This window comes from Rhinoderma darwinii, chromosome 13 (assembly GCF_050947455.1).
Source record: "Rhinoderma darwinii isolate aRhiDar2 chromosome 13, aRhiDar2.hap1, whole genome shotgun sequence".
In the NCBI taxonomy this organism is placed as follows: Eukaryota; Metazoa; Chordata; class Amphibia; order Anura; family Rhinodermatidae; genus Rhinoderma; species Rhinoderma darwinii.
Genome location: NC_134699.1, coordinates 3,975,782 through 3,992,120, shown reverse-complemented (window position 1 = coordinate 3,992,120; position 16,339 = coordinate 3,975,782). Strand labels below are relative to the sequence as shown.

The 16,339-nt window shown below is 37.4% G+C and overlaps 1 long non-coding RNA gene across 1 annotated transcript; it reads left to right on the top strand.

Annotated features, from left to right (window-relative positions):
- The first annotated feature begins 1,194 nt into the window (after window positions 1-1,194).
- Window positions 1,195-15,565, top strand: LOC142665836 (uncharacterized). Its single transcript, XR_012851582.1, has 2 exons — window positions 1,195-1,308; window positions 15,365-15,565. It is a non-coding gene; the product is annotated as an uncharacterized LOC142665836 (long non-coding RNA).
- The last annotated feature ends 774 nt before the right edge of the window (window positions 15,566-16,339 follow it).

Here is a 16,339-nt window from a genome sequence, read left to right as displayed (position 1 = left end):
TAATAGTACTATACACTGCACCCCTGAATATAATAGTACTATACACTGTACTCCTGAATATAATAGTACTATACACTGTGCCCCTGAATATAATAGTACTATACACTGTGCCCCTGAATATAATAGTACTATACACTGCGCTCCTGAATATAATAGTACTATACACTGCGCTCCTGAATATAATAGTACTATACACTGTGCCCCTGAATATAATAGTACTATACACTGTGCTCCTGAATATAATAGTACTATACACTGCGCTCCTGAATATAATAGCACTATACACTGTACTCCTGAATATAATAGTACTATACACTGTGCTCCTGAATATAATAGTACTATACACTGCGCTCCTGAATATAATAGTACTATACACTGCACTCCTGAATATAATAGTACTATACACTGCGCTCCTGAATATAATAGTACTATACACTGTGCTCCTGAATATAATAGTACTATACACTGTACTCCTGAATATAATAGTACTATACACTGTGCTCCTGAATATAATAGTACTATACACTGCGCTCCTGAATATAATAGTACTATACACTGTGCTCCTGAATATAATAGTACTATACACTGCACTCCTGAATATAATAGTACTATACACTGCGCTCCTGAATATAATAGTACTATACACTGTGCTCCTGAATATAATAGTACTATACACTGTACTCCTGAATATAATAGTACTATACACTGTACTCCTGAATATAATAGTAATATACACTGTACTCCTGAATATAATAGTACTATACACTGCGCTCCTGAATATAATAGTACTATACACTGCGCTCCTGAATATAATAGTACTATACACTGTGCTCCTGAATATAATTGTGTCAAACACTGTAAAGTAAACCACCACACAGGGGCCCCTGTAGAAAGCGCCACTCACCTGCAGATCATCTCGCGGCTTGTACTTTATATTGTCATGTTGTTCATTCATTCTGGTGTGTAATATTCTTATAATGCACGGTGTGGGTCACGTGGTCTCTTCTCTGTGCACAGCATTGTCACAGTGCCATCTGGTGGACAACAAGCGCACTGCGCCCCGTCTGCACATCGTTATTCGGACCGTACCATTCCCTCACTTGTGTATCTCACCCTCACGTTTTATTTATCACAAAACTCTGTCATTAAATCACCGCAGAGCATATTTTATTACTTCGTTATTATTACCACTACATAACTGGAGTTTTACGCAGGAATCCCAAGTCTATAAATATTACGGAGGTGAAATACGTCCCCCCCTCCCGAGAATGGTACAGTCCCAAGATGGCGGCCACCATAAGGGAGACGGTGAGACAGCTCGGGGCCGGTATTTGGGGGTAGATTTGGGGTCTCCTGTGATGAGTGTCGCGGAGGGGCCGGTACGGAGAGGAGGGGACGAGGCTTTGGCGCAATTAGCGGCGTTGTGATGTCTGTATAATGGCGGAGGACTGAGCAGCTCCTGTCCGCTCCGTGGATGAAGGGCTCTTGGGGAACTAGAAGTCTCAGCATGTCCTCCAGGAGGATGGGGAGGAGAGTAATTGGGACTACTTCCCCTGTACGTGGTCCATATACTTCACTTCTAGCTGATGTAGAACTACAACCCCCATCTTCTCTGCTGATCCTGGTTGTAGTTCCATCTAGACTTCCCATGTGGTAAATCTTCTGGTCAGGAGAGTGAGGTGCCGGATCACTGGACGTTGTGACCCATCAGGTGTAGATGGGGGATCTGCTGCCGGATTATCCGGTGATTTCCTGCATTATTCTCCCCTCACAGTGTAAATATTTTACTTGCCTTTTGATTTCATTTTTGGCTTCTACTCCAGTCACACCGAGAGCTGCGTTTTACATCGGGGTGAAAATCTCACTAACGATCGTTCACAAGCCTGTCCGGTGTTCGTCATTAATCGCATCTGTTCTGGTGACTTATAAAGCGTCCGCACATCCGACGTTCACTTGTAACGGAAACTGCAGGAGAGCGGGAAGCGAGCGCTCGGGCCGTGGTGTAAGGCCTGATGCACACGACCGTGTTCGGTCCGTGATATACGGTCCGCATGTCGGCCGCTTGTCCCGGACCGTACAAAGTACAGGGAGCCGGGCTCCTAGCATCATACTTATCTATGACGCTAGGTGTCACTGCCTATCCACGTAACTACTGTCACACACTAAAACATGATTACAGTACGGGACAGTAGTTCCGCGGACAGGCAGTGACCCCTATCGTCATAGATAAGTGTGATGCTAGGAGCCCGACTCCCTGCACTGTGTTCGGTCCGGGACATGCAGCCGACATGCGGACCGTATATCACGGACCGAACACGGTCGTGTGCATGAGGCCTAAGTGGTGACTGTGCGGATCTCTCCGGCTGCAGGATCTCATGTCACTGCTGGAGTCTATAGACGGTGTTCTATCTCTCTCTGCCTGGTACAAACACAACATCTTCTAGACTGCAATACAGCAGAATGCATCAGGAGAGATCCAGGGATAGAAGCAGCAACTGGGAGGTCCGGCGTCGTGGCCTGTATGTGGGCTCTGGGGATCACTGCCGGGGCGCTGGTGTGCATCGGTCCATTAACCCCTTAGTGACCAGCCTATTTTAGGCCTTCAATGGTAACTAAACCTTCAACAAACTTATGACATGTCATTAGTTTACAAGAATATAACTACTATAATACTGCCCATATATACAAGAATATAACCACTATAATACTGCTCCCTATATACAAGAATATAACTACTATAATACTGCCCCCTATATACAAGAATATAACTACTATAATACTGCCCCCTATATACAAGAATATAACTACTATAATACTGCTCCTATATACAAGAATATAACTACTATAATACTGCTCCTATATACAAGAATATAACTACTATAATACTGCCCATATATACAAGAATATAACTACTATAATACTGCCCCCTATATACAAGAATATAACTACTATAATACTGCCCCCTATATACAAGAATATAACTACTATAATACTGCCTCCTATATACAAGAATATAACTACTATAATACTGCCCCCTATATACAAGAATATAACTACTATAATACTGCCCCTATATACAAGAATATAACTACTATAATACTGCCCCTATATACAAGAATATAACTACTATAATACTGCTCCCTATATACAAGAATATAACTACTATAATACTGCCCATATATACAAGAATATAACTACTATAATACTGCCCCCTATATACAAGAATATAACTACTATAATACTGCCCCTATATACAAGAATATAACTACTATAATACTGCCCCTATATACAAGAATATATCTACTATAATACTGCTCCTATATACAAGAATATAACTACTATAATACTGCTCCCTATATACAAGAATATAACTACTATAATACTGCTCCTATATACAAGAATATAACTACTATAATACTGCCCCTATATACAAGAATATAACTACTATAATACTGCCCCTATATACAAGAATATAACTACTATAATACTGCCCCTATATACAAGAATATAACTACTATAATACTGCCCCCTATATACAAGAATATAACTACTATAATACTGCCCCTATATACAAGAATATAACTACTATAATACTACTCCTATATACAAGAATATAACTACTATAATACCGCCCCTATATACAAGAATATAGCTACTATAATACTGCCCCCTATATACAAGAATATGACTACTAGAATACTGCCCCCTATATACAAGAACATAACTACTATAATACTGCCCCTATATACAAGAATATAACTACTATAATACTGCTCCTATATACAAGAATATAACTACTATAATACTGCTCCTATATACAAGAATATAACTACTATAATACTGCCCCTATATACAAGAATATAACTACTATAATACTGCTCCTATATACAAGAATATAACTACTATAATACCGCCCCTATATACAAGAATATAGCTACTATAATACTGCCCCCTATATACAAGAATATGACTACTAGAATACTGCCCCCTATATACAAGAACATAACTACTATAATACTGCCCCTATATACAAGAATATAACTACTATAATACTGCTCCTATATACAAGAATATAACTACTATAATACTGCTCCTATATACAAGAATATAACTACTATAATACTGCTCCTATATACAAGAATATAACTACTATAATACTGCTCCTATATACAAGAATATAACTACTATAATACCGCCCCTATATACAAGAATATAGCTACTATAATACTGCCCCCTATATACAAGAATATGACTACTAGAATACTGCCCCCTATATACAAGAACATAACTACTATAATACTGCCCCTATATACAAGAATATAACTACTATAATACTGCTCCTATATACAAGAATATAACTACTATAATACTGCTCCTATATACAAGAATATAACTACTATAATACTGCCCCTATATACAAGAATATAACTACTATAATACTGCCCCCTATATACAAGAATATAACTACTATAATACTGCCACCTATATACAAGAATATAACTACTATAATACTGCCCCTATATACAAGAATATAACTACTATAATACTGCCCTCTATATACAAGAATATAACTACTATAATACTGCTCCTATATACAAGAATATAACTACTATAATACTGCCCCTATATACAAGAATATAGCTACTATAATACTGCCCCCTATATACAAGAATATGACTACTAGAATACTGCCCCTATATACAAGAATATAACTACTATAATACTGCCCCCTATATACAAGAATATAACTACTATAATACTGCCCCTATATACAAGAATATAACTACTATAATACTGCCCCCTATATACAAGAATATAACTACTATAATACTGCCTCCTATATACAAGAATATAACTACTATAATACTGCCCCTATATACAAGAATATAACTACTATAATACTGTTCCTATATACAAGAATATAACTACTATAATACTGCCCCTATATACAAGAATATAACTACTATAATACTGCCCCCTATATACAAGAATATAACTACTATAATACTGCCCCTATATACAAGAATATAACTACTATAATACTGCCCCCTATATACAAGAATATAACTACTATAATACTGCCCCTATATACAAGAATATAACTACTATAATACTGCCCCCTATATACAAGAATATAACTACTATAATACTGCCCCTATATACAAGAATATAACTACTATAATACTGCCCCCTATATACAAGAATATAACTACTATAATACTGCTCCTATATACAAGAATATAACTACTATAATACTGCTCCTATATACAAGAATATAACTACTATAATACTGCCCCCTATATACAAGAATATAACTACTATAATACTGCTCCTATATACAAGAATATAACTACTATAATACTGCCCCTATATACAAGAATATAACTACTATAATACTGCCCCCTATATACAAGAATATAACTACTATAATACTGCTACTATATACAAGAATATAACTACTATAATACTGCCCCCTATATACAAGAATATAACTACTATAATACTGCCCCCTATATACAAGAATATAACTACTATAATACTGCCCCCTATATACAAGAATATAACTACTATAATACTACTCCCTACATACAAGAATATAACTACTATAATACTGCCCACCTATATACAAGAATATAACTACTATAATACTGCCCCTATAGTCAAGAATATAACTACTATAATACTCCTCCTATATACAAGAATATAACTACTATAATACTGCCCCCTATATACAAGAATATAACTACTATAATACTGCCCCCTATATACAGGAATATAACTACTATAATACTGCCCCTATATACAAGAATATAACTACTATAATACTGCCCCCTATATACAAGAATATAACTACTATAATACTGCCCCCTATATACAAGAATATAACTACTATAATACTGCCCCCTATATACAAGAATATAACTACTATAATACTGCCTCCTATATACAAGAATATAACTACTATAATACTGCCCATATATACAAGAATATAACTACTATAATACTGCCCCTATATACAAGAATATAACTACTATAATACTGCCCCCTATATACAAGAATATAACTACTATAATACTGCCCCCTATATACAAGAATATAACTACTATAATACTGCCTCCTATATACAAGAATATAACTACTATAATACTGCCCCCTATCTACAAGAATATAACTACTATAATACTGCCCCCTATATACAAGAATATAACTACTATAATACTGCCCCCTATATACAAGAATATAACTACTATAATACTGCCTCCTATATACAAGAATATAACTACTATAATACTGCCCCCTATATACAAGAATATAACTGCTATAATACTGCTCCCTATATACAAGAATATAACTACTATAATACTGCCCCCTATATACAAGAATATAACTACTATAATACTGCCCCTATATACAAGAATATAACTACTATAATACTGCCCCTATATACAAGGATATAACTACTATAATACTGCCCCCTATATACAAGAATATAACTACTATAATACTGCTCCCTATATACAAGAATATAACTACTATAATACTGCTCCCTATATACAAGAATATAAATACTATAATACTGCCCCTATATACAAGAATATAACTACTATAATACTGCTCCTATATACAAGAATATAACTACTATAATACTGCCCCCTATATACAAGAATATAACTACTATAATACTGCCCCCTATATAGAAGAATATAACTACTATAATACTGCTCCCTATATACAAGAATATAACTACTATAATACTGCCCCTATATACAAGAATATAACTACTATAATACTGCTCCTATATACAAGAATATAACTACTATAATACTGCTCCTATATACAAGAATATAACTACTATAATACTGCCCTTATATAGAAGAATATAACTGCTATAATACTGCTCCTCTATACAAGAATATAACTACTATAATACTGTTCCTATATACAAGAATATAACTACTATAATACTGCCCCTATATACAAGAATATAACTACTATAATACTGCCCCCATATACAAGAATATAGCTACTATAATACTGCCCCTATAGTCAAGAATATAACTACTATAATACTCCTCCTATATACAAGAATATAACTACTATAATACTGCCCCCTATATACAAGAATATAACTACTATAATACTGCCCCCTATATACAGGAATATAACTACTATAATACTGCCCCTATATACAAGAATATAACTACTATAATACTGCCCCCTATATACAAGAATATAACTACTATAATACTGCCCCCTATATACAAGAATATAACTGCTATAATACTGCTCCCTATATACAAGAATATAACTACTATAATACTGCCCCCTATATACAAGAATATAACTACTATAATACTGCCCCTATATACAAGAATATAACTACTATAATACTGCCCCTATATACAAGAATATAACTACTATAATACTGCCCCCTATATACAAGAATATAACTACTATAATACTGCTCCCTATATACAAGAATATAACTACTATAATACTGCTCCCTATATACAAGAATATAAATACTATAATACTGCCCCTATATACAAGAATATAACTACTATAATACTGCTCCTATATACAAGAATATAACTACTATAATACTGCCCCCTATATACAAGAATATAACTACTATAATACTGCCCCCTATATAGAAGAATATAACTACTATAATACTGCTCCCTATATACAAGAATATAACTACTATAATACTGCCCCTATATACAAGAATATAACTACTATAATACTGCTCCTATATACAAGAATATAACTACTATAATACTGCTCCTATATACAAGAATATAACTACTATAATACTGCCCTTATATAGAAGAATATAACTGCTATAATACTGCTCCTCTATACAAGAATATAACTACTATAATACTGTTCCTATATACAAGAATATAACTACTATAATACTGTTCCTATATACAAGAATATAACTACTATAATACTGCCCCTATATACAAGAATATAACTACTATAATACTGCCCCCTATATACAAGAATATAACTACTATAATACTGCCCCCTATATACAAGAATATAACTACTATAATACTGCCCGCATATACAAGAATATAACTACTATAATACTGCCCCCATATACAAGAATATAGCTACTATAATACTGCTCCTATATACAAGAATATAACTACTATAATACTGTCCCTATATATAAGAATATAACTACTATAATACTGCCCCCTATATACAAGAATATAACTACTATAATACTGCCCCCTATATAGAAGAATATAACTACTATAATACTGTTCCTATATACAAGAATATAACTACTATAATACTGCCCCTATATACAAGAATATAACTACTATAATACTGCCCCTATATACAAGAATATAACTACTATAATACTGCTCCTCTATACAAGAATATAACTACTATAATACTGCTCCTATATACAAGAATATAACTACTATAATGCTGCCCGCTATATACAAGAATATAACTACTATAATACTGCCCCCTATATACAAGAATATAACTACTATAATACTGCCCCCTATATACAAGAATATAACTACTATAATACTGCCCCCTATATACAAGAATATAACTACTATAATACTGCCCCCATATACAAGAATATAACTACTATAATACTGCTCCTATATACAAGAATATAACTACTATAATACTGTCCCTATATATAAGAATATAACTACTATAATACTGCCCCCTATATACAAGAATATAACTACTATAATACTGCCCCCTTTATAGAAGAATATAACTACTATAATACTGCCCCTATATACAAGAATATAACTACTATAATACTGCCCCCTATATACAAGAATATAACTACTATAATACTGCTCCTATATACAAGAATATAACTACTATAATACTGCCTCCTATATACGAGAATATAACTACTATAATACTGCCTCCTATATACAAGAATATAACTACTATAATACTGCCCCCTATCTACAAGAATATAACTACTATAATACTGCCCCCTATATACAAGAATATAACTACTATAATACTGCCCCCTATATACAAGAATATAACTACTATAATACTGCCCCCTATATACAAGAATATAACTACTATAATACTGCTCCTATATACAAGAATATAACTACTATAATACTGCCCCTATATACAAGAATATAACTACTATAATACTGCCCCCTATATACAAGAATATAACTACTATAATACTGCTCCTATATACAAGAATATAACTACTATAATACTGCCCCCTATCTACAAGAATATAACTACTATAATACTGCCCCCTATATACAAGAATATAACTACTATAATACTGCCCCCTATATACAAGAATATAACTACTATAAGGGCGGGTTCACACGTGGCGGAATTTCACTGAAATTCCGCTGCGGACACTCCGCAGCGTTAATCCGCAGCGGTGCCGTTTGTCCATTGACTTACACTTTAATTTAGCAGTGTTCGTTTAGACTAGGCGTAAAATTCCGCTGCGGAGCATAGGCTGCGGAGCGGAATTTGGTGTCCGCAGCATGCTCTGTCTGTTGCGGAGCAGTGGCGGACTCATGGCGGAATTTCTCCATTGACTTCAATGGAGAGTCAAAATTCCGCAATGAAGTCCGCAGATCTTATGTGTGCTGCGGAGCGTATTGGTTTTACTACCATGACATTTCTTCATTCTGGCTGGACCTATGTATTTCTAGGTCTACAGCCAGACTGAGGAAGTCAATGGGGCTCCCGTAATGACGGGAGCGTTGCTAGGAGACGTCTGTAAATAGTCACTGTCCAGGGTGCTGAAAGAGTTACGCGATCGGCAGTAACTGTTTCTGCACCCGGGACAGTGACTACCGATCTCAATATACATGTATCTGTAAAAAAAAATATAAGTTCATACTTACCGAGAACTCCCTGCGTCTGTCTCCAGTCCGGCCTCCCAGGATGACGTTTCAGTGTAAGTGACGGCTGCAGCCAATCACAGGCCAAGCACAGGCTGCAGCGGTCACATGGACTGGAGCGTCATCCAGGGAGGTCGGGCTGGATGCCGAAAGAGGGACGCGTCACCAAGACAACGGGCGGTAAGTATGAATTTCTTTGACTTTCACTAGGGAAAGTGCTGTCCCTTCTCTCTATCCTGCACTGAATAGGGAGAAGGGAAGCACTTTTCCTGCAGTCCGCAGCGGCCAGTCCGCATCAATTTTCTGCACATTTTGTGCAGATCCGCAGCAGAATCTGCAACGCCGATTCTGTGCGGCATTGATGCGGACAGTTGCGGAGGAAATCCGCCACGTGTGGTCATGCCCTTATACTGCCTCCTATATACAAGAATATAACTACTATAATACTGCCCCCTATATACAAGAATATAACTGCTATAATACTGCCCCTATATACAAGAATATAACTACTATAATACTGCCCCCTATATACAAGAATATAACTACTATAATACTGCTCCTATATACAAGAATATAACTACTATAATACTGCCCCCTATCTACAAGAATATAACTACTATAATACTGCCCCCTATATACAAGAATATAACTACTATAATACTGCCCCCTATATACAAGAATATAACTACTATAAGGGCGGGTTCACACGTGGCGGAATTTCACTGAAATTCCGCTGCGGACACTCCGCAGCGTTAATCCGCAGCGGTGCCGTTTGTCCATTGACTTACACTTTAATTTAGCAGTGTTCGTTTAGACTAGGCGTAAAATTCCGCTGCGGAGCATAGGCTGCGGAGCGGAATTTGGTGTCCGCAGCATGCTCTGTCTGTTGCGGAGCAGTGGCGGACTCATGGCGGAATTTCTCCATTGACTTCAATGGAGAGTCAAAATTCCGCAATGAAGTCCGCAGATCTTATGTGTGCTGCGGAGCGTATTGGTTTTACTACCATGACATTTCTTCATTCTGGCTGGACCTATGTATTTCTAGGTCTACAGCCAGACTGAGGAAGTCAATGGGGCTCCCGTAATGACGGGAGCGTTGCTAGGAGACGTCTGTAAATAGTCACTGTCCAGGGTGCTGAAAGAGTTACGCGATCGGCAGTAACTGTTTCTGCACCCGGGACAGTGACTACCGATCTCAATATACATGTATCTGTAAAAAAAAATATAAGTTCATACTTACCGAGAACTCCCTGCGTCTGTCTCCAGTCCGGCCTCCCAGGATGACGTTTCAGTGTAAGTGACGGCTGCAGCCAATCACAGGCCAAGCACAGGCTGCAGCGGTCACATGGACTGGAGCGTCATCCAGGGAGGTCGGGCTGGATGCCGAAAGAGGGACGCGTCACCAAGACAACGGGCGGTAAGTATGAATTTCTTTGACTTTCACTAGGGAAAGTGCTGTCCCTTCTCTCTATCCTGCACTGAATAGGGAGAAGGGAAGCACTTTTCCTGCAGTCCGCAGCGGCCAGTCCGCATCAATTTTCTGCACATTTTGTGCAGATCCGCAGCAGAATCTGCAACGCCGATTCTGTGCGGCATTGATGCGGACAGTTGCGGAGGAAATCCGCCACGTGTGGTCATGCCCTTATACTGCCTCCTATATACAAGAATATAACTACTATAATACTGCCCCCTATATACAAGAATATAACTGCTATAATACTGCTCCCTATATACAAGAATATAACTACTATAATACTGCCCCCTATATACAAGAATATAACTACTATAATACTGCCCCTATATACAAGAATATAACTACTATAATACTGCCCCTATATACAAGAATATAACTACTATAATACTGCCCCCTATATACAAGAATATAACTACTATAATACTGCTCCCTATATACAAGAATATAACTACTATAATACTGCTCCCTATATACAAGAATATAAATACTATAATACTGCCCCTCTATACAAGAATATAACTACTATAATACTGCTCCTATATACAAGAATATAACTACTATAATACTGCCCCCTATATACAAGAATATAACTACTATAATACTGCCCCCTATATAGAAGAATATAACTACTATAATACTGCTCCCTATATACAAGAATATAACTACTATAATACTGCCCCTATATACAAGAATATAACTACTATAATACTGCTCCTATATACAAGAATATAACTACTATAATACTGCTCCTATATACAAGAATATAACTACTATAATACTGCCCTTATATAGAAGAATATAACTGCTATAATACTGCTCCTCTATACAAGAATATAACTACTATAATACTGTTCCTATATACAAGAATATAACTACTATAATACTGCCCCCTATATACAAGAATATAACTACTATAATACTGCCCGCATATACAAGAATATAACTACTATAATACTGCCCCCATATACAAGAATATAGCTACTATAATACTGCCCCTATAGTCAAGAATATAACTACTATAATACTCCTCCTATATACAAGAATATAACTACTATAATACTGCCCCTATATACAAGAATATAACTACTATAATACTGCTCCTATATACAAGAATATAACTACTATAATACTGCTCCTATATACAAGAATATAACTACTATAATACTGCCCCTATATATAAGAATATAACTACTATAATACTGTCCCCTATATACAAGAATATAACTACTATAATACTGCTCCTATATACAAGAATATAACTACTATAATACTGCCCTATATATACAAGAATATAACTACTATAATACTGCTCCTATATACAAGAATATAACTACTATAATACTGCTCCTATATACAAGAATATAACTACTATAATACTGCCCTATATATACAAGAATATCACTACTATAATACTGCTCCTATATACAAGAATATAACGACTATGATACTGCCCCCTATATATAAGAATATAACTACTATAATACTGTCCCCTATATACAAGAATATAACTACTATAATACTGCTCCTATATACAAGAATATAACTACTATAATACTGCCCTATATATACAAGAATATAACTACTATAATACTGCTCATATATACAAGAATATAACTACTATAATACTGCTCCTATATACAAGAATATAATTACTATAATACTGTCCCCTATATACAAGAATATAATTACTATAATACTGCCCCTATATACAAGAATATAACTACTATAATACTGCTCCTATATACAAGAATATAACTACTATAATACTGCTCCTATATACAAGAATATAACTACTATAATACTGCCCCCTATATACAAGAATAAAACTACTATAATACTGCCCCCTATATTCAAGAATATAACTACTATAATACTGCTCCCTATATACAAGAATATAACTACTATAATACCGCTCCTATATACAAGAATATAACTACTATAATACTGTCCTCTATATACAAGAATATAACTACTATAATACTGCCCCTATATACAAGAATATAACTACTATAATACTGCCTCCTATATACAAGAATATAACTACTATAATACTGCCCCCTATATACAAGAAAATAACTACTATAATACGTCTCCTATATACAAGAATTTAACTACTATAATACTGCCCCCTATATACAAGAATATAACTACTATAATACGTCTCCTATATACAAGAATATAACTACTATAATACTGTCCTCTATATACCAAAATATATTTACTATAATACTGCTCCTATATACAAGAATATAACTACTATAATACTGCCCACCTATATACAAGAATATAACTACTATAATACTGCCCCTATATACAAGAATATAACTACTATAATACTGCTCCTATATACAAGAATATAACTACTATAATACTGCTCCTATATACAAGAATATAACTACTATAATACTGCCCACCTATATACAAGAATATAACTACTATAAGGGAGGATTCACACGAGGGTGTATTCGGTCCGTGCGGGCCGCGTGGTTTTCACGCGGCACGCATGGACCAATACAAGTCTATGGGGCAGTACAGACAGTCTGTGCTTTTTGCGCAGCGTTTGTCTGCTGCGCAAAAAGCGCGACAGGTTCAATAACTCTGCGTATTTCGCGCATCACGCACCCATTGAAGTCAATGGGTGCGTGAAAACCACGCAGGTTGCACGGAAGCACTTCCGTGCGAACCGACAAACAGCGCACCAGCTGTCAAAAGGATGAATGTAAACAGAAAAGCACCACGTGCTTTTCTGTTTCCGAACATCCAAACGGAGTGTCTTTGCGATGAGCGAAGCCGGACAAGCGAAACGAACTTCACCGGGTTCGGCCAAACTCGTTTTGGCCGAACCCGGCAAAAAAATTTCCGGTACGCGATGTCAGGAGATAGTCACTGTCCATGGTGCTGAAAGAGTTAAACTGTTTCAGCACCATGGACAGTGACTTCCGATCCCAATATACATGAACCTGTAGGAAAAAAAACGAAGTTCTGACTTACCGAGAACTCCCGGCTTCTTCCTCCAGTCTGACCTCCCGGGATGACAATTCAGTCCAAGTGACAGCTCCAGCCAATCACAGGCCAAGCACAGGCTGCAGCGGTCACATGGACTGGCGCGTCATCCAGGGAGGTGGGGCCCGATGTCGAGAGGCGCGTCACCAAGGACGCGTCACCAAGGCAACGGCCGGGAAGTTCTCGGTAAGTACGAACTGTTTCTTTTTTTTCAACAGGTTTTTCGATATTGTGTTCGGCATTCACTGTCGAGGGTGCTGAAAGAGTTAGCTCTTTCAGCACCTTGGACAGTGGCGGGCGTCGACAAGCCTCATCTCTATGATGGCGGCTGCGCGAAAATCACGCAGCCGCGCATCAGACACGGATGACACACGCAGCTGTCAAATGTTTTTTGCGCGCGCAAAACGCAGCGTTTGCGCGCGCAAAAACGCAACGTCCGTCTGTATCTGCCCTAATACTGTCCTCTATAGGTACTAGAAGGTGTCTTAGTTACATATATTGCACATATGGATGTTTAATGTATATGTGTGTGTGTGTATATAGCAGGGGGGGGCAGTTAGTTTCTTGCTGATTGATACGGTGATAATTTGGTAGGAAGGTTTCTGTAGTTCACGTTGCTGCCGGGTATGAACCATGTGACACGATATAAGGGAGCAGCACGCGGTCATCATGATATTATATAATGTATCAAGAGGAGGTCGCTGTGTCGGCTGCTGTATAATTACTGTACTTTATATACCTCTGTTAGTAACCGTTTCCTCCGCTCCATCCCCCGCGCCGCCACAACTTTGAGTGCGTTTCTCTCTTTGTCTCTTCAGGACATGTAACCTGAAGTCATGTGTATAATCCTGTTTATGGGGGGGCCGGGCAGAGAACTGGGGACCCTCCAGCTGATAAGGGGAAGGGCTGATCATTGGTATAGAGTAAATGTAACCATCGTATATATTAAAGGGCCGGCGTCCAGTAATAACTTTATCCTTGTATCCTTCTTTCTTCCGTGCAGAGAGGATTACAGGATGAAATAGATTCTTTACAGTCGCGAGTTGAATACATCCAGCGAGTCCTCGGTGATCTCAAGGTCCAGCTGTACGCCAAGTTCGGAAACAATATCAACCTGGAGGCCGACGACGGCTAAATCCTTGAAATTATTGTCCTTTTCCTTTTTTGTTTTTTATATTATTGATTAAAAAAAGAAAAAATGTCAGGCGGCTGCTTAAAGTCAAAACTGCCCCAACAAATTATAGCGATATCCATGGCATGTGAGTTTACCCTCTTAAGGTGCCCCACTGACCTATTACAGGGGGGGAGGGTTTGGGGGTATTTTCGCAGTGCACGCAATCATTTCTTGCAGCTTCTGCTGGGGTTTGTAGTTTATCAGCTCCTGGAGTTAGAGAGGCCGCCATTGCTGTACAGTTGCAGTAGAATGTGTTGCCCCTTTCTACAGTGAGGGGAACATTTGCTGCATTTTCAGAAAGATATTTCCTGTTTGTTCCTAATGACCGCTCCACAGAAGTCTGACCTCTTCAGGTACAGGAAGACAGAGGTTAAAAGGCTCCTCCCGCCACCCACTTGCCACTGTTCTTCCTGTCCCTAGGTTGGACAGGTGCAGAGAAGTGAGATTCAGCTACCTGGAAAAACAGAAGGTGGGGTGTGAGATCAGGGAGCCAGGCTTCTCCTTCCTTTCCCCCGTAAACATGGCCTCACAGGAGAGGGGTCCCTTAGCTCCACAATCCCGGTTACTAACCTGAGCACAAGCGGGGTCCTAAACTGGATCCCAGGTAGTCTGTGGTTGGAAGGAATTTGATGGTCGCAACGGAGCTTCGGCTGCATGGCTTGGGGACACGGCCATTTTGGGGAAGACCAAATATCCGGCATTTTCCCTAGTTTCTGCCGTATCGGAGAACCAGACGTGACGGCTGACAGGGGGTCTTGCAGTATAGACGGCAGCGTCACCAGAAGTGATATCGGGCCACTTCCG